A 21,217-nucleotide genomic window follows, 5' to 3' on the forward strand; every position below is an offset into this window, starting at 1 on the left:
AGAACATTCTTTTGGGTGCTTGTGAATACTTGGCATTTCTTCTTTTGAAAACTATTTGTTCATGTGCTTTAATCACCAATCTCTATGTATAAAATATAAAATTAAGTGTGTGTATTTAGAATATATCGTAGAGTATATTACAAAGTGTTAGTCTAAGGCTAATTCCTACCGGGCCTCTTTCTAGTTTTCCTAGCAGGTTTTTCAAAAATCAAATCAGTTTTTCCCTAGGTAGTTTATATTTTCCCATTTCATCATTCACTGGGTTGAGTTTCATTGGTTGTGATTCTCCTTTGTAGTCTGTTCCATTAATCTCTGTCTCTCTTAACCAATACTAGATGGTTTTGATGATTGCTGCTTTATGATAAAGTTCTGGAAATGCTGTTCTCCCTTTATCCCTATTTATTCATTTCCCTTGATATCCTTTTTGTTGCTTTTCCAAATGAATTTTATAATTTTATTAAATTGTATAAAATATCCCCTTGGTAATTTAATGGGTATAACATTAAATTGTAAATTTACTTTGATAGTATTTATATTTTTATTATATTAACACAGCCTAGCCAAGAGCACTGAATATTCCTCCAGCTCCGTAAGTTTTTCTTTATTTCTTTAAGGAGCACTTTGAAATAATTGAATTTACATGAGTTTGTATGCTTTGGTAGGTCATTCCTCGGGTAGTTTATGTATTTTATAGTTAATTGGAACAATTAATTTGTATTTCTAGTTAATTTCTATTGTTTCTTCTTGTGTTTTACTATTATATAGAAATGCTGTTGGTTTTTGAGGGTTTATTTTGTACCCTGTAACTGTTGTTTAAACTATTGCCTCATTTAAAATCTTTACTTTTTCTCTAGGATTTTCCGAGTATTCCACTTTTTCTCTAGGATTTTCCGAGTATTCCACCATATCATCAGCAAATAGGGATAGTTTTTGCCCTCTTTATCTTTATGCCTTTTAGTTTATTTCTCTTACTGCTTTTGCTATCATTTCCACAACTTTATCAAGTAATAGTGGGGAGACTGGGCATCCTTGCTTCATTCCTGTGTTTACTGGAAAAAACTTTAGCATATTCTTATTGTATATAACACTTTTAGTTTTAGACAAATACCTTTTATAATTTAAAAAAAGTTTTTATGCCTACATATTTTGTAGGGCTTCTAAGCATAAATGTTACTGTATTTTGTTGAAGGCTCTGCATCTATTGAGATAATCATGTAGTCTGGGATGTTTTGGTTTATGATATGATTAATTATGTTCACTTACTAATCTTGAACTATCCTTACATTCCTGGCATAAATCCGGCCTTGATTATAATGAATGATTTCTTGGATAGATCACTCTAGTCTTCTTGACAGGATTTTGTTTAAAAACTTTTGAGTCAATATTTGTTAACGATATTGGCCTTTGATTTTCTTTCTGTGTTTTGTTTTTCTCTAGTTTAGGTATTAGGACTATATCTCATGAAAGGATTCTGGTGCTTTCTCAATTTTTTGAGAATACTTTGTGAAGTATAGGTACTAATTGTTCTTTAAAAGTTTGATAGAATCTTCCTGTGAGGCTATCATACCAGAAATTCCCCATTCCCCACTTGGGTAATTCCTTTATGGTGAAAGGTTTTGTTTTCTGAAAGTGAGTTATTTCAGATCTCTACCTAGCTTTCTGATAGTTTAGGTATTTTATATTTTTGCAAATATTCCTGTTTTGGGTTCTCAGTTTTGTTAGCATGGAACTATGATACATATCATTACTTTCATTTCTTCTGGTTTTGTTGTGGGTTTTGCTTTGATATTAATTTGATTTTCTACCTTTTTAAATCAGATTAGTAAAGGTTTATCAATTTTTAAAGAGTTAGCTTTTAGCTTTATTTATTGTTTCTATGGTTTTTTGTTTTCAACTTGTTTCTTCTCCAATTGCCAGTATTTCCTCCTTTGTACTTATTTTAAGTTTATCTGTTGGCTTTTAAATTTTTGGAAAAGTGATGAATTTTTTTTCATTCTTTCACTGTAAACATTAATTACTATGTCTCTTCATTTGCTTTAGCTCAATTTTAAAAAAGATGACTCTGTTCTCACTGGTCTTCTTCTCACCACTCCTGATCCCTTCCTTCCATTTGTTACTTTTCCTTTGGAGTTTTGCTTGTTGCTTTGTCTTTCCTGCTTTTATCTGGTTATTTAATTTGTTTTCTTTTTTCTTTCAGCCAAATAAATTTTACCTTCCTTTTTTCTTCAACTAGTCCTATTCATTAGTTTTTAAAGCTTGTGTGTGTGTGTGTGTGTGTGTGTGTGTGTGTGTGTGTGTGTACACGTACGTGTACCCTTTTTCAGGAAAGAGTTCTTTCTCCTTCTTTATCTCTGGTCTCTGTCTACTTCAGACCCAAATTTTCTGTCTCAGGACCCCTGTCATTATTTAATCCCTTTCTAATCTCTGTATTCCATGTGGGAATCAGAAGTTCCTGAAGTATCCATTCTCTGCCCTCCCCTCTAGGCGGTTTTGCCTTGTAGAGCTTTGTTCAAGGATTCTCCTTTTCCATTGTGCCTCACTTCCAGAAAAATGTGATAGAATATTGCCCCCTGAGTACAAGATTCCTTCCTAGACTCCCCAAATTCTGTTTTTTTGTCCTCACTGTGACTCTAATCCCTTGACCCCTTAGTTCTCTTCTAAGCCATCTTTCCTCCACTGATTGCATTCTCCTTCCCCTTTTTGATCTCTTAGGAAATCAGTTCAATTTTACTTTCTGCTCCTGAGTCTCTTGTCCTCTTGAACTTCTTGGCCCTGGTTTACCCTTGCCATCTATTGCCTTCACGCCTACTTTTTTTTTTAAATTTTATAGTTTAATTTATTTTTAGATTTTGACATTCATTTCCACTCAAAATTTTTCTCCCCATCTCTCCCCTCCCCCCACCCCATAACACTTTGCATTCTGATTACCCCTTCCCTCAATGTGCCCTCCCTTCTATCACACTCCACCCTTCCCTTATCCCCATCTTCTCTCTTTTCTTGTAGGGCAAGATAAATTTCTATACCCCATTACCTGTATTTCTTATTTCCCAGTTATATACAATAACAATTTTCAACATTCATTTCTAATATTTTGAGTTCCAACTTTTCTCCCTCCCTATCTCTTTACCCATCCCCACTGAGAAGGCAAGCAATTCAATACAGGCTATATGTGTGTTGTTTTGCAAAAGACTTCCATAATAGTCATGTTGTGTAATACTATATTGCCCCCCATCCTACCCTGTCCCCCTTTTATTTTCTATTCTCTCATTTTACTTTGTCCCTTCCCAAAAGTGTTTACTTCTAGTTACTCCCTTCTTCCATTTGCCCTCCCTTCTGTCATCCCCCTCACCCTACTTGTCCCCTTCTCTCCTACTTTCCTGTAGTGTAAGATAGATTTTCATGCCAAATTAAGTGAGCGTGTTATTCCTTCCTTTAGCCAAATATGAAGAGTAAGCTTCACTTTTCCCCTCTCACCTCCTCCCTTTTCTCCTACATTGAAAAAAGATTTTTCTTATCTCTTTTATAAGTGATAGTCTGCTCCATTCCATTTCTCCCTTTCTCCCAATATTTTCCTCTCCCCTTAATTTAATTTAATTTTATTTTTATGGATATCATCTCTTCTGTTTCAACTCAAGAATTACAAATGTTATCTTTCCATGTAGGAATGTAAACAGTTCATCTTTAGAAAGTCCTTTATGATTTCTCTTTCCTATTTACCTTTTCATGCTTCTCTTGATTCTTGTGTTTGAAAGACAAATTTTCTATTCAGTTCTGGTCTTCTTATCATGAATACTTGAAAGTCTTCTATATCATTGAATGACCATTTTTTCCCTTGAAGTATTTTGCTCAGTTTTGCTGGGTAGGCGATTCTTGGTTTTAATCCCAGTTCCTTTGACTTCTGGAATATCCTATTCCAAGCCCTTCGATTCCTTAATGTAAAAGCTGCCAGATCCTGTGTTATCCTGACTGTATTTCCACAATATTTGAATTATTTCTTTCTAGGTGCTTGCAATATTTTCTCCTTGACCTGGAAACTCTGAAATTTGGCCATAATATTCCTAGGAGTTTCTCTTTTCAGGTCTCTTTCAGGAGATTATCAGTGGATTCTTTCAATATTTATTTTGCCCTCTGGTTCTAGAATGTCAGGGCAGTTTTTCTTGATAATTTAATGAAAGATAATGTCTAGGCTCTTTTTTTAATCATGGTTTCCAGGTAGTCCCATGATTTTAAAATTGTCTCTCCTGTATCTATTTTCTAGGTCAGTTTTTCCAATGAGATGTTTCACATCTATTTTTTTAATCTTTTGGTTTTGTTTTGTAACTTCTCGGCTTATCGTATAGTCATTAGCTTCCCTGAGCTCCACTCTATTTTTAAAGAACTATTTTGTTCAGCGAGCTTTTGAACCTTCTTTTCCATTTGGCTAATTCTGCTTTTTAAAGCCTCCTTCTCCTTATTGGCTTTTTGGACCTCTTTTGTTGAGAGTCATTTTTTACAGGTAATTTGTGGGCTGTGGGGGAAGCGCTAGAGTATATGCATCTTTCTACTCAGCCATCTTGGCTCTGCCCCTCTTCACACTTACTTCTGAAGGGATCTTTAGAATATCACAGAATCACTGCAATTTCATGTTATGCAAATTCATCTGGGACTTCACTGGTGCAAGGCAATCTTTTTATACCTCCTTAATTGATTCACTTTCTCACCAGAGCAATTTTTCCATGCCTTTTCATCTTTCCTCCATCCTCTTGTATCTCCCCTCTTCTCACCCTCTCAGCTGAGAATTTTGCCTCATTTCACTGAAAAAATGGAAGCCATTTACTGAGAGTTTCTCCTATCCTCTTCTATTCACATCTCACCAGACTTCTGCCACTACTTCTCTGCCATCATGCCTGTCTGATATAAGGAGGTGTCCTTTCTCCTTACCAAGGTAAACCTCTCCACTTAAACAAGTGATCCTAGTCCATCTGTCTTCTTCAGGAGATTGTTCCCTCTATCATCCCAATATTTTCATCTCTTCATTCTCTCCCTATCCACCAGTTGCTTCTGTAGCCGACAAATGCCCATAAATGAATGAAAAACCAAGTGCTTGTTTTGTGCCTGGTACTAAGCAAGACAGTCTCTGTAAAACTCAAGGAGCTTATGTTTTAAGGAAGGCATCACATAGTTGGGAAAGAGAGGAGGATACTTACAAGTACAATAACATGGAATAAGGGGTGGGGCCTTCAATTCTAGTGTGAGGAAGAGACTAGAATTCATTGAGATGGCAGAAAAGTGGCATGATGGCCTTGACTCAGGATAAAATAAAATGAAATCTCATCAATCAGATCTCAAGAGTAGTTGTTTGGTAGTTAGTAAATATTTTTTCTGTCAATTATAATTTTTTTTGGTAATAATAAGATCCTATATTTTCCCTCTCCTTTCTTTCCCCTCCCCTAAAGTCTTTGGTCTCCTTTCTTCTTTCATATGCTTTGAGAATCAGTTCATCAGTGCCCATAACACTGGGAGACCTCCATTATGGACCTCCTCCTGGTATACTTTATTTAATTCAGAGATTCCCCAAATGGGAGATACAGCTCCAGGGATGCTGTAAGATCCAAGGGAGTAGTTGAAGCCTCAGGTGCAGTTAGGGCACGTTGAATAAAAAGAAAAGGTCAGTAGAAGCATAAGGAAAGAAGAGAAGAAAATATTGAAAAAACATTCATACAAGTTTCATCTGCTGTATAAGTTAAATTATTTTAAATTACATTATTTTCCAAATGAACACACAAAATGCAAGGTATAGCCAATAAGTGGTCAAGCCCAATGACAGGCCTTAATAAGCAAGTGTTGGTATGCCAGTGTGTCGGAAGTTGTTAGGAAATCCAGCATGCATTGTCTGGAATATCTTTGAGTATGACTTGTTTACAATACCATACTATGTGGTTACATGATGTAATATTGAATCATCAAAATTTCAAATCAGAAAAAAGGCCACAAATTTACAACAAATTATTAAATTTCGGATGTCATTTAAAAAAAGTTTTGAAATGATGCAAATCTTTAAAAAATACATGAAAAGAAAAAGGTTAAAGAAAGATTTCCAGAGGGGCACTGAGTAATTTTTTCTTTTTTTGAAAAGGGAGTGGTAGGCCCAATGAGTTTGGGAACCTCTGGTTTAATCCATTCACTTTACTTTCTCATCTTTATGTTCTAGAATGCCTTTTCTAGCCTTATCATGTTAGAGTTTAAATGTGGTAATTCCACCATGCTTGACAGTAAGTAGTGTTCTAATCATTGCTCCAGATAGTTCCCATTTTCATCTATCTGTTGTTATGCTCCCAGTTTCATTAAGTACACTCTAATTTTGTTTAGTTGGGACTCTTCTCAAGCTTTCATTCAACTTTTCTTTCCAGAGCATCTCACTGTTTTATGAAACCATCTTGCTTATAATCTTCTACTATACATTTCCACAAAATCTTATAATTGATTTTATACTCTCTCGGCTGCCATAGCCCCAAAAGATTTACAAGAAAGCACTTCTTCTGATTCTTTCAAGATGTAATGATTGGGGGCAACTATTGTGGAAACATACATAATTTTAAAGTTGAAAAAAGGTGATTAGTTTTTTTTTCTTTTTAAAAATTCTTTATTATAAGGGTTTTTTTGGAGGGAGTGAGGAGAGTTAGGGGAAGGTTATATTGGGAAATCTGGGTGACGTGAAAAAGTTATGAATGCAATATTATTTTTAAAAATTGTTCACAGAATCCACAATTTGTAATTAGATGTAGCTCACAAGTTAATAAACTTGGTGAAATGGGAGTGATTGAATAATGAAACATTTTTGTGTTATAAAAGAGCACCCGGGAGTGGGAGAGATATTGGAAGAGGAAGCACCGAGCTTTATTCTTGAAGACAGAAAGTCTCTTATGATGACAAATTATAGGATATAGTCAGGTCGTGCTGTGTGATGATGTGAAAAAGAGATGAAAATAATCACAATCAAGGAGGAACCATGTGGTCAGGTATGTAGTTTTTCTTCAACATAGATGGTGAAATTACCTGGGATTATGGCAAGGAGTAGGAACAAACGAAGAAAGTAAGGTAACCTGTAAACCAGAAAGACATATGATGGGGTGGTAGAGAAATGACAAGGATGTAGTGCTATAGACTGAGGTGGCATGATACAAGTTCCCTCTTCTCCTCATTCCCATGTTTCAACTCACTACAATAACATCCACTATTATTTTTATTCCTTATCTCTCCTCTCAGAGGATCCAGTACCAAGCCCTTTGTTTATGGCTTTGATCCTATCCTGCCCAGAAGCTTACCTCTTTGAGCTTTCCCTTGCCCAAATTTTCAACTTCCCCTTATTCACTAATTCCCCTCTTGCTGCCTATAAATGCCATCAGGTCTCCTCTATTTAAAAAAAAAAAAAAGTAAAGCTTCATTTAGCTTTATGTTCTCCTCAAACTATCATTCACATCTCTCCTCCCTTTTATAACCAAACTCAGAAAAGGCTGTCAATATTTCAGTGCTTCTGCTTTTTCCACCTTCTAGTACCTCAAATAATATTTGTTAATGGACCCATGCTGATGTGCCAGGAGCTTTCCAGCTTCTAATGGGAATAGCCCAAGAATATGTGTTTGGTCCTATGTTAGTTAATAGTTTTATAAGTAATTTAGATAAAGGCATAGATGGACATCAGATGTATAGATGACCCCTAAGCTGGATCCAAGTGTCCAGAACATTGAGATGAATTTAATAAGATGAAATTCAATAGGCATACATGTAAATTCTTGCTTTTGGGTACAAAAAATCAGTTTCCCAAGTAGATGAGGGAGGTATGGCTAGAATGATGGTTGTTCTGGAAGAGATCTGTGTTTTGTTAGTTAACTGAAAACTCGTTATGATTCAGCAGTGTAATGTAGAAGCCACAAGAGCTGAAAGGATCTTATGCTCCTTTAAGAGAACCCAACTTCCAGGAGTGGGGAGATGATAGTCCTACTGTACTTTGCCTTCATTAGATCTCATCTGGCATATCATATTAAGTTCTGGGCAACATGGTTTAAGAAGGACATTAATAAGTTGGAGATAGCTATTCTCAGCAATATAATGATCCAAGACAATTCTGAAGGATTTATGATTAAAAATGCTATCCATATCCAGAGAAAGAACTGATGGAGTCTGAATGCAGATCAAAGTATACTTTTTCTTTACGTTCTTTTGTCTGTGTTTTCTTTCATAGCATGACTCCCATGGAAATGTTTTGCATGACTACACATAACCTATATCAAATTGCTTGCCTTCTCACTGAGAGGGTAAGTAGAAGGGAAGGGAAAGAATTTGGAACTCAAAAGGATTAAAAAAAGAATGTTAAAAGTTGTTTTTACATGTAATTGGGAGAAATAAAATATTCACTAAAAAAATAAGCTAGAGAGTGACCAGAGGAAGGCAGCCAGGATGGTGATGGGGAAGAGCTGTTTAGCCTGAAGAAAATAAGACTTGCAAAACTCCCTTTCCTTTTTGCTTTCTCCTCTCTGCTGAGAGTGTGATCATTCTTACAGTCACTCAGGTTTGCAGCCTAGGAATCATCTGCAATCTCTCTCTTTATTCACTTCCATATCTTTAAAAAAATGATACGCTTTGTGTTTTTACATCAATTTCATCTTCTAATATTCCTTTCTTCTCTTTTTCCCTCAGGGAGAACCATTCTTTTTAACAGGAAATTGGAAAGAGGGAAAATCATTTTAGCCAAACTAACTAATACATCATATACAATATTCCATATGCACAGTATCCTGCCCATGTAAAGAAGGGAAAGAGATGCCTTCTCCTGTCTCCTCTTTGGGGCCAGGCTTGGTTACTGTTATTTTCAAAACATTTAGTTTTGATTTTTTTTGGCAGTTACTTCCATTTGCAATGTTGATGTCATCGTGGATATAATTTTCTTGGTTCAACTCATATTACTTTTTCTCATTTCACATACATCTTCCCTTCTTCTTCAATATCCAACCATTCACCACATTTTGTGTGTTCTATGCCACCACATCTCATACCTATCTCCTCCCCACCTTCAGCATAACCACCCCAATTAATTCAGGTATTCAACACCTCTCTCCTGGTCTACTGAAATAGCCACTTTACCAATTTCCCTCTCCCCTTTCTAATCCATCCTCCACAGAGCTGCCAAATTGATGTCCCTAAAACCCAGACCTGCCCATATTACTCCCCTTTTCCAGAAGCTTCTGTGGTTCTTTGTTGCCCCTAGATAAAATACAGATTTCTTTCTTTGTCATTTAAAATCATTTACAATTTGGATCAGCTTATTTTTCCAGTGATTTCTCCATCAATGTGGTCTAGTTTTTATTCCTGTGTGTGCTATTACCTGACTTGCCTTTGTGCCTTTGTACAGGTTGTCCTGTACGATGTTGTACCTGGAATGTTCTCCTTACACCTGCCCTTTTGACTTCTATTCCAATACTCCTTCAAGAGTTACCTACCAAAATATTCCTTTCTAGACTCCCATAGTGGTTAGGGTTCTTCTCATCATCAGAATCGCCTTTTGTATTTTGTATCTGTCTTATATTGACTTATCTGTGCACCCTTTTTATTCCCTAGGAAAATGTAAATTACTTGAGCGCAGAGATGTTGAGCATTTATTTTGTTTCTTTCCAGGGCCTATTGTAATTCCTAGCATTATTGTCCTTCATTATTGTCCTGACTCTTTGTGATGCTCTTTGGAGTTTTCTTGGCAAAGATAGTGGAGTGCCATTTCCTTCTCCAGCTCATTTTTACAAATAAGAAAACTGAGGCAAACAGGGTTAAGTGAATTGCCCCAGGGTCACACAGCTATAAGTATCTGAAGCTAGATTTGAACTGAGGTCTTCCAGACTCCAGACCTGGCTCTCTACCTTCTGTACCATCTAGCTGCCCTTAGTTCCTGGCATAGACATGCTTAATAAGTGCTTTTTGATTGACTGTTTAATATAGATAAATGGCCTATATTTCAAACAGTGAGAAGCAGAGATAAAAGTCCACAAATCATAGTAGGTAGTGAGAAAAAGTTCATGCTATTTCTCTTGTACTGAGTTGGCAGAAGCTGGACAAACATGAGACCTTTTTTGATTTCATCCTCATTTACCTACTTATTTAAATCCTACCCATCCTTATAATACCTGCTAAATCTCCATTTTATCCATGTAATCTTCCCTTTCAGGTCTTGACTGATTTTCCTATCCCTTTGAATTTAAAAGCTAACATAAAACATTCCACTTCATTACTTCATGTGTTAAATTGATTTTGGATGTTTCTATGGCAGTTGTCTTCTTGCCAACTATATTGTAAGTTCCTTGAGGGTAAAGGTTATGACTTAATGTTTCTTATGTTTCCCATAGTAATTCATTAAATGAAACTTATGAAAGCATTCATTAAATGCTTTTTTGAGAGAAAGAGCGATTGATCTATGTAAATGACTCCCCTGGTCCAAAATGTTGACCCTATCTCTTGTAACTGAACTGTCATAACTTTATTCCTTTTGTGTTTTAGGCTTTTTAGTATTCAAGAATCCATTTTAAAAATGAAAATCCCTACAGGAGGAGGTTGCACTTGAAAGTATTATTAGCTAACAATGTCAGTTATCAGGAACGTTGGTAAGTTGATTTATGTGCCTTAATGTTCAGTATTCAAATACTGAAATGCATTGGAGACCCCATCAAAATGGACATTCCCTTCAATGTTGATTGAAACCTATCCATGTTTGTCCATCATGTGTGATTTTTATCTATGTCCTTGCATAAGTTTGCCAGAGGAGATCTATCCAATGATTTTGGGGCCTTACTTGATTTCTTCTAATATTGTAAAGGTAATCTGAGCCCAAAGCCCATTGATATATGGGACATTCTCTTTATTGGCGATCAATGCCCCACACCTGCATGAGGACCAGGACAGAATTGGCAAGAAGAATGGAGGAGAGAGATTCAGGATCTTCTAGCCTCTCTTGTCAAGAGAGAAGATGTTCACCATGTCATCTTCTCCTTAGGTTTTTAAAGAAAGTAAAAGACTGGGAAGAAATCAACATAAGAGTTGCTGGCAGTCTCTATGATGTCTCCCTCAGAGAATGGTGGGGCAGGGAGAAGCTAGAGCTATCTATTCTTGCCTCCTGATAAGTCACATCAAGGCAGCCATATATTACATAAGGGCACTTAGGAAGCACCTGAGCTACCCATCATTATCCCTCATTTTCTCCCAGTAATTTTCCTATCCTATTTTTCATGCCTACATTTTTGATGCTATCCTTTATTTCACTTTTCCTTCATAATTCCATTTATAAGGTTCTGCAGCCTTCTCAGGGCTGCCACGGGCCTCTCCATTACTCTGGGATATTTAATGTTAATTCCTTCCATTACTCTCATCCATAGAAAGATATCAAAAGGTGGACCTTTGTTTCAGGGAGAAGTTTGGGATCATGAAAACAAAACAAACCAAAAATGATTGCAATTTCCTAAGGACAATTTAGTTCTGTTTAATGATGAGTCCAACTTGCTGCCAATTTGCAGTATTTATTTAAAAATATATTTATTGATGGATGAGCTTTGTAGATTGTTCATCCAACTTCCTGTTGTTAATTAAGCAATAAGCCTTCTTCATCCACTTTGTTTTTCCTGAGTGAACAGTAAGACCAAACTCTTTCATAGGATCATAGAATCATAGGTCATATAGGTCATAGGGTTATAGCTGGAAGGGACCTTAGAAGTCATCTAATACATTTTATATTCAGGGAAACTGAGGTGCAGAGAGATTTAGTGACTTGTCCGGAGTCATATAGCTAGTGTGTGAAGGAGAGTTTGAGCTCATGTCTTCCTGACTAAAAATCCAATACTTTGTCCACTGAATCCATAATGCCTCTCTTTATGGATTTAATTTAGAAGGATATAAAAATTAAACCATAAAATAATAACTTAACAGAGAGAAGTTGACAGCAACTTGAGGGCAAGAATGAGATGTATATTAGTCACTCAGGGAGGTTAGAGGGAGGGATACCTGGGAATGGATACTTTGGTAAAGAAGCAAGGGATATTGTAGTCTCACAGAAAGAGCAAAAGATTTAATTAAAGCATGAAAATGATTTAAAATCCTGACTATTAATATCTGTGTGACTTTTGGCAAACTTTACTTCTAAGCTTCAATTTTCTCATCTATAAAATAAGGGGATTGAATTAGATGATCTCTAAGGTCTCCTTGCCGTTGGACCATTTGGTAATTTTAGGGAGGGAGGTCAACCACACCAAAGAGAGATGCTTTCTACTTTACAATTTTGCTTTGATCTAGCACTGAATATGTGCCCTTTCTAGCAAGTGTACTGTAAGTTTCTGACCCCAAGTCTCCATTCAGGACACCATGAGAAAATACTTGACGCTTTGAAAGAGGTTGGATGTAGGAAGTCTTACCCTGGGTAGGTTTCCATACTGTCCATCTGGTTTAGGACCAAGATTCCCCAGACTCCCAGCCACCTTCCTTTTACAGAGACAGGTGATCATGTTAATTGAGGGGATCACTGATCTTTTCAGTTATGAATGTCAATGGGGAAATATGGAAAAAGGCTACTTTGATAATTAATTTATATATATATACAGTAAAATAATAATGTTAGAACTTTTCTCAATTTAATAAAAGTTGGCAGTGAGCTATTAACTTAACCAAGGAGTCCATGCATAGATAAGAAAGAATCCATGAATCTGAATAGAGGAAAAATCCATCCTTATTTTCACTAATCTTTGATTTCTTTTGTAATCTTATATATTTTATTTTGTGTGTTTGTAGATATTATTCTGAGAAGAAAGGTGTCCATGGACCTCATCAAACTGCCTGATGGGTTCACATCACAAAAAAGCTTAAGAATTTCTAGTGTCTCATTGTAGTTTCAGAGTCGACTACCAGAAGGCACTCTGCTTGACCTGTTTCTTATGTGCAACCCTATGAAATCCTTCAGAAAATGGCAATATCTCTTCTTGCCACTAGAGGACAGCCAACACCCATCTAGTCCTTCAACGGCAGCTATGGCAGGGTCTTTTTGTCTCCTAGCTGCTAAGAGCAGCTTTCTCTTTTCTTAAGCTGTGACTTTCCAAGTTCAGAATTAAAGGATGATTATTGGTATTATGACTAATATTTAAAATATCAAGTACTTCTATTACTTTGTTCAATTACCATTTGTAATTCCCTTGGAATAACTTTCTCTCAATTTCTCTTCTCCGTTTTATCCCAGGGAATCAGGAAACATTTCTTGGTGTATGTATAATAGGTCTGTACACTGCAGAAGCAGTAAAAAATACCTTAAATCCTGTTCCTTTTTAGCCAATGCCCTCATCCCTGATACTTGACAGTCACCAGTCAACAAGTATTTATCAAGCACCTACTGTATGTCAGGTAGACACTTGTAAGCATGGAAATACAAAGAAAGGTCCCCCAAAAGTTCCCGCTTTCAAGAAGCTTATGTTCCAGTGGATAGAAGGGACTTCTATAATGTGAATTCTGATTTTAATAACACAGTGGAGGTCTTAATGCTATTGGCTTCTATACCTTTTGTCCACTTTACTGAGCTCACTATCAAGTAATCTCAATTTTAGCATATAATAGAAGAAAATAAAACTTGCTCAAGTGGGCTTAATATGGATAGTAAATGACAACTTAACTGAGCTTTCTCTGATGATGCAACTCATATAGTATCAGTTGTTCAACACCTTTCTACTATCACTTGAGTGCTGTGGATTGGGGGAGCTCTGATCATTTCCTAGGCTCCTCCCTACTTCTCTGGTCTTGACCATCAGCAGACAATGTTTGGTCCATGGGATTAGCCCTTGCAGTCCAGCAGATCAACTGTTATTCACCTGTAAACAGATCAGCAACTCTAGAGCTGTTTCCTTCTTGGAGGGTAGTGGTCCTAACTCTCAAACTCAGCCCATTTATAGCAGCTTCTCACCTTCTAGTGCTTAATGTAGAAACTAGGAAGTCTTAAGGCCACCAGAAGGAAAAGGGAGCCTCATACCTATCTGCCCCTGCACAGATCTATCATTTTCCTATCCATTCTCTGTCATAGGGAGAGTTTTCTTTCATATTGACTCACAATTCTATTTCCTCCTTTGGGAACATTTAGGCTCCCTCACTGATGAAAAACAGTGCTACAGAAATATCTCCTACATTGTTACTGGGGGCATGACTTCATGTCTCCTTTACCCAAGGGATTGGGGAATTTCACTCTCAACTTTGAATGAAGTTAGAATCATACTATTTTTTTTTTAGTTAGAGTAAATCTTAAATTACATAAAGTCCAGTTTTCTCATTCCACAGAACTGAGGGCAAGAGTGGTGAGATGACCTACCTTGAATCAGTGTTCTCTCATACAAAGAACATAAAGTCTGAAAGTTAGCATTTTCTTTTTATAATTTATGACCCTGCTGGTCTAGTGGATAGAGATGGTGGGATTAACAATTTTGACTTGGAGTGAAAGGCTCTATCAGTCCTTCTCCCCTCTCTCCTGATGTTCCCCAGTACTCTGAGTATTTTGTCTGTGTATAGAGATATATGCAAACACCTTGGCATGGCTACTTGTGAAATGCCACCATGGGCAGACTGGCAAATTTGACCAAGGTCAATGGTCATGTTTTATCCATGAATAAAATGCACCAACAAGTTTAGGCCCAGTGTTTGTAAAAGACTATGGTTGTTTGGAGTGCAGGGGACCTGAAACAACACAAGGACAAATTTCCCTAAATATAGGATCCATTTATCATCTGTCCTGGTTCCATGTTACAGTGGGCACATAATTAACAAAAAGTCTTTGAAAGGACAATTGACTTCCATGGTATTCAGGTTTTCAGATGGTTACTAGGGTAGTTGTTCATAGAGAACTAGGACTAGAAGAGACTTTAGAAGTCATCTGGCTCAACACATTTTACCCAAGATTTTCTGCTGACCTGCAAAGGATTTCTCCAAAGCCCTATAGGTGATAAGTGGTAGAGGGAAGACAAGAACCCCAGTCTTCTGATTCTGAGGCTGTGTCATTATCTGGGGCAAAATGGGATTAGCAATACCCTAGCTACAACAAACAGGTTGGTGGGGTGGTGAGGGGCAGACAATTGGATGCAAAATAACTGAACTTTTGGTATTTTGAAGATTCTCCCACATACTAGTGATAGTTGGACAGAAATGTGAATGTGATAGAACAGTATCCAATCCATAAAGCATCAATGTCTAATCCTCCATATTCAGAGATTTCCCAGAAGTAATATTGAGAATGGATAGTAGGAGTCAATATTGTTTTTGTGGGGGCAGCCCCTAAATGTGGACCTAATCCGCATTTGCCTGGAGTTTGGGATACTATGCCGCAGGTTACATTTTCTGGGCTGTCTCTGTGGACTTACAGGTAATTAGGAAATAGATTTTTTGACTGCCTAGAAGCCCAGGGGACTTTCCTTTCTGTGGAATAGAAACTTAGTTTTTCCTCCTCTTTTCTTTTGCTTTCTCTTATTTTTGTTAATATTCCATCTTTACTTTTTTGTGCGTGTGTACATGCTCAAGCACCAAGGCAGACATGATCCTGGAGAAACTTTGCACAATTATATAATGACATATTAGAAGTGAATGTTCAAGCCTACTCAGCTGTAGATGGACTGTGCCTTGTATAAAATTATTAATTGGTGGAGAGTTTAGAAACTGTGTGCCTTACAGACCCCGGAGTAGTCTGAGAGGAAGCATTCTGGAAAAGAGGGTAGCTGCTTCATGGAAGGAATTTCCTGTTACTGCAATCTCCCCAGGTCCCTAGATAGCTATATGATTGAATATAGAGACCAATGTACTCTAAGGCTTCAATGTACTTCTAAGGCTGGTTTCATTTGCAATGACTGCAAATATTACTTGGCCAGAGAAAGGGTTGGTTTGCTCATTTAGCAGAGTGATAAACCATTGTTTGGGACTTTTGATTAAATGGAGGGTAGGAGTTTCGAGAAGCCCTTAAGTGATAGAGGTCAAGTTGCCTAACAGCTTTAGGTGTGTATTTCCTCTGGAGGAGTATAAGAAGGCTTGTTGTCTGTATGTAATTTTGGTATATAACAGGGATTCCCCAGAATATTGAGGGAAGGTTGTCTTACTAGCATCCCCCAAGTTTATTTCTCTTTTGAGAGGAATTTAAACCACAAGGGAGTACTTTGAGCCTAGAGAACTGTAGCACCCTAGGGAAAGATGGGATTTGCTGAAGAGAGAGGAGAATTGTATTGATTATTTAAATGGCAGCATGAGGTTCTTTTTTTGGGGAAGGATTTTCCTACCTTGTTGGTGCCAGATATCAGGGGCCACTAATGGGCCAGATCCCAAGGCTGTTTGGCACAGAAGCTATAACCTGCTTCATATTTCAATCCTTCCTTAGGTAATTTGGTGACCATCTATGGACTTGGTGCAGCCACTCAATCAGCTAGAGCCCTATGCAGGTCAGAATCCCCAAACTCAAGTAATCCAGTTTCACCCCAGTTCCAGATATTACAGATGTATGCCAACTATACTTAGCTTACTATGAATTGTTTTTCAGTTTTCTGCCTTTTCTGTGGGGTGGAATAAAGGCTGTCCTATGCCTGATGGACACATTTCTAACTTACTTATATAGCACCAGGGGGACCCCTTTAACTCAAAGCTAAACATGATCTATAGGATCATAGATTTAGAACTGGAAAGGATCTTAGTGGTCATTTAGTCTAACTGAATTATTTTACAGATGAGCAAAGTGAGGTCCTAGCAGAGTTAAACAATTTGCTAAGGCTAGGTTGCAAGAAAGCAGCAGGGCTGGGATCTGAACTCAGGTCCTGTGACTACATTTGAGCTTCACAGATTTCTCAGTGGCAGCTCTATGTGGGGACAAAGAGAGGGGCACCCTTAAGATTTAACTGGATTTATGTAATTTCAAAGTTTGGATCACTGGGTTGCAGGCTCCAAATAGAAAAAGCTGTCTTTCACTTGTTTGTCAAGGATTGTTTTCTGTGTTGTTATGGTATCCCAGGTGGTTGGAATGATTCCTTGTTCACAGAAGGAGCTTAATAAATGCTTATTGGATACAAAGACAATAACAAAAAAACTTATATTCTAATAGGAAAAGACAACACATAAACAGGAACTGAAAAGGGGAGTGGGCAAGACATAAGGGATGAATTTCAAGCTAGGCTGCTGTGGAGAAGGTAGAGAAGTCTAGAGAGTGAGGAGTAGAGTTGGGCGTGACATGAACATTAACCATACATCTTATGAAATGGTCATGAAGGCCAAAGACTCACAATTAAGAAGAGAGGGATGCAGAGTAGAAGTCTATTGAGGGTGAGAAGCCTGTTTCACCTACTCTTTAGTTCAGTCATTGAAAAGGTACAGAAGAGATAGAGGAGGTATAAACTAAGACATTTTTTCATGTTAAGTTTTTGGATTTAACCCAAGTCTAAACTGTTCAAAATTCATTGAATGTGGTTTTGACTAGTATGTATTTTTTTTAGTATTTCTAGGATCCTTGATTTTAATAGTGCAGATACTGCCTCCACCTTCAGAGATCCCAATGCTAAGATGCCTTATTAGGCAGTCTCTCTGAGTTGCCATATTCAAAATAGTTCATTTCATGGTGGCCACCATTTTGGTGATGGGGCTCCCTGAATTTAGCTAGGCTGGCCTCCAGAGGGCAGACTCCAATTGTCTATCTGTTGCAAGATCTTGAAGCTTTTCCACTTGGTAGTACTTATCAGAACATGTACTTCCTTGGTATAGCCTTCAAGGACCCTGAGTCACCCAGTTATTGGAGGCAGGTGTTTGTGACTCATATTTCTGTGTTGTTATGGTATCCCAAGTACTAAGAATGATTCCTTGTTCACAGAAGGAGCTTAATAATGCTTATTGGATACAAAGACAATGACAAAAAAGCTCCTACCCTCAAGGAGCTTGGATTCTAATAGGAGAAGACAACACATAAAGGGGGACAAATAAATGTGATGTGCATATCTTTAGGGTATGGCAATATTTGACCCTCTCATTAGGCACTTAGCTCATTTATGTTATTGTTGTTTGTGTATAGGTCTTGCCTCTTCAACTACATTGTGAGTCTCTTGGTAGCAGGGAATATGTTTTACACTTCTCCATATCCTCAATGCTTCACATAGTGGCTCTCAATAAATGATGGTGACAAGAATGATTATGAGGAGGAGCCTAAATATAATTAAGTCTAAAATGTACAAAGAAATCATCAAGACAGATAATGTGAGCATTAGTATATCTCAGTTATACTCCACACCCTTTGAAGCTCAGGAAGATCCTTCATTTAGAATTTAAAAAAAAAAAATTTACTTTTGGTTTTTTGTTGTTTTTCCTTTTAGTTTTCTAAGTGGGTGGCAAGCATTATGTTTAAGTGGATTTTGAATTATTTGAGGGATTGATTTGTGTTCAAGGAATTGCCAGGGTATTTATGATAAAGTGTATGATGAGTAAAACCAGGAGAAATTCTAAAGCAAAGAAAGACTAACTTGTGTGGGAGATTGACGTAGAAGCTGAAATCGTTTCTTGTCTTGCCTCTTCTGTAAAATTTACAGGAAGCAAAGGGTTTGTTTTTGTGGATATAATAGATGTGAACCTATCTGAATGTGAGGCAGCTACATATCTCATCCTATGAATCACTAGGTCCTAGATTCTGCCAACCCTCACTGATGTATACAAGATCATTAAATGTTGGGAAGAGGTGGGGCTGCCTTTTAATCTTCCCCAAAATGGTGTACACAGAGCACTGCTCATTCTGAATGATGTAATTGATATAATAAAGTGCTGTTTGCATAGGCAGGCAGGACTAAGGCAGATTGCCATCTACAATTAAATACTTTTCCCCCTCTCAATAGAATTAGTAGTTATCCATCACATCTATAAACTAATAATGATCAATTACAATCTGAAAACAAATTTCTACTTTTATTCTCATTGTTGATTGGATTCATTTTTGCAGTGGTTTTAATTCTCTCAAATTTGATTCTCTTGCAGAAGTCCATTTCTTCAACACCAATATTTCCCTAGTGGTCCTATAAAAGGGTAAATAAGGGAATGGTGTACTTTGGAAGGAAACAAAATTATAATTCAAAAAGCAACGCAAAAATGCTTGGTGGACTTATAAATAAGGCCGACTATAATACATTATCATGTTGACCTATGCATATGAAATACTGTAAATAAAATTATTAAGGACTTGTATGGCTAGAAAAGAAGGTTGACGATCATGTAGCAAGACTAAGAGATAAGAATCATGAACAATGAGAAGGTATGGAGAGGTTTGTGATCTGCTCCAGCAGGGAGAAATCTATACCAATGAAACTATACGTATATCAAAATATCAAAGCAAATTATATACCCTTTTGATGACAAGATAATTTTTTCTCCTGTATACTGGTTTCATCTTCCTGTAGCCCTTATGTTAAATTTTTCTGACATGAGGGAGCTGAGTATATTTTTGAGACATTCTACTCAGATCTCTGGCTCATTTTTCTCTCACTCAAATCATCTGGAAACTTTAGTATTTGACACTCTAGAGTGTGGTCACCAGCTGCCCTTATAAGAACACATATTCACAAGGTGTAAAGAATGAACTGTAAGCATGGAACTATATGAACTGATACAGAGTGAAGTAAGTAAAGTCAAAGAAACAATATACACAGTAATTATAACAATGTAAATAGAAAGTACAAATATGCAGCAAAAAACCAAAATGAAATGTAATTAAATTATAAAGATCAAGCAGGGCTTGAATAAAATGATATGAGAAGACATCGCTTATGGAAGCAGAAGTTCACAGGTGTTTCACATTGCACATGTTTTCAGACTTTTTCAATGTATAGATCTGTTATGCTGATTTTTTTCCTCTCTGAAAAATACTCTTTGTTATATGGGATGACTCTTTGGAAGGGGGAGGAGAAGGGATACTTGGGATAACTATGGTGATATAAAAAACCCAGAAAATAGAAACAAAAACTTGTTTTTAAAAAAAATGAATGCTGCATTTTAAGTCAAGGTAATCCCTAGGGTCACATCAAAAGTCAATCAATAATCTTGTTTATGGTGTCCAGTATAATGTCTCTCTCTAGTAGCCCCAAATGGATAGAGCTCACATGGCATTATAGGATCATGGCTACATTGAGTTCACCATGTACTTCAGTTTGCAGTTCTCCTAAGTTTCTAGCAGATGACGGTGCCCTCTCCTGTTGGCTTAGTCCAGTTTTGTAGGCCTATCTCAATGTCTTCTAGTAGGTTTCTATTGTCTTTTACCATGATTCTTGAATGATTAGCGTCTCAGTCCAGTTACCCCTGAAAGTGGTGCTTTCCCATAACCTGGGAAACAGAGGACAAACAGAACTCCTTGGATTAAGGACTCAGAGGGATGGGCTGTGTATTTGGTTCGTCTAAATCCATTTGACTGTTCCATAATAGCACTGCTATTATGTAGGTGTTAATTGCTCTAACATTTTCTTCCCCTTAAAACAACAACAACCATTACCACCATCATCACCATAACTAAAATAGTTTCATTCTCATCTTTTTTCATGGGGTTAAGATAGAAACGATCCTGGGTTAAGTTGCTTTTCTGCTATTATTTTTTTTTTATAGCTGAATGTATTGTTAACCTTTTCACAGCTGAGTGTAAAAAGCTAATTTTTGTAGTTGAAGAAAAGTATTATATATGATTTTTGTCTCCTCTTCTTGGCCTCTATATTTTGAAAGGGTGAACTCTTCCAACTTGGGCATTGTGAGTATTTGATATGGCAAAATGTTTTGACAATATTATTCTCATGTTTTTATGGAACAATGCCATGACTGGGTAATGCAGACAACAGTTTGATCTGTGATAATGATTTATTTCCAGTACAGTTTATTGACTTTCTCCAAGGTATGGGGATTTTTTGTCTGTTAGTCCATAAGAGGTAACTAGTTTCTGTTGTATATTCCAGCCGCCAAATAAAGTCTTCTATGTATTCAGTAGGCACTCAATTTCTTTTAGTCTGATTACAGAGCTTATGTCATTCCCTTACATCATCTCCATAGTTCACTAAGTCTGAGCTTCTTAAGGATGACCATTCCATAGAGTCCAGTAGTGATGACCTGGTACTGAATTGCTATTGCAAAGTCCACCTTTTCCACAAACAAATCTGCACAATGCAGCTGTTTAATACTTTGTTGTTGTTGAGTCATTTCAGTT

The sequence above is a fragment of the Notamacropus eugenii genome, chromosome 6 (genome assembly GCF_028372415.1).
Source record: "Notamacropus eugenii isolate mMacEug1 chromosome 6, mMacEug1.pri_v2, whole genome shotgun sequence".
Taxonomy (NCBI): Eukaryota; Metazoa; Chordata; class Mammalia; order Diprotodontia; family Macropodidae; genus Notamacropus; species Notamacropus eugenii.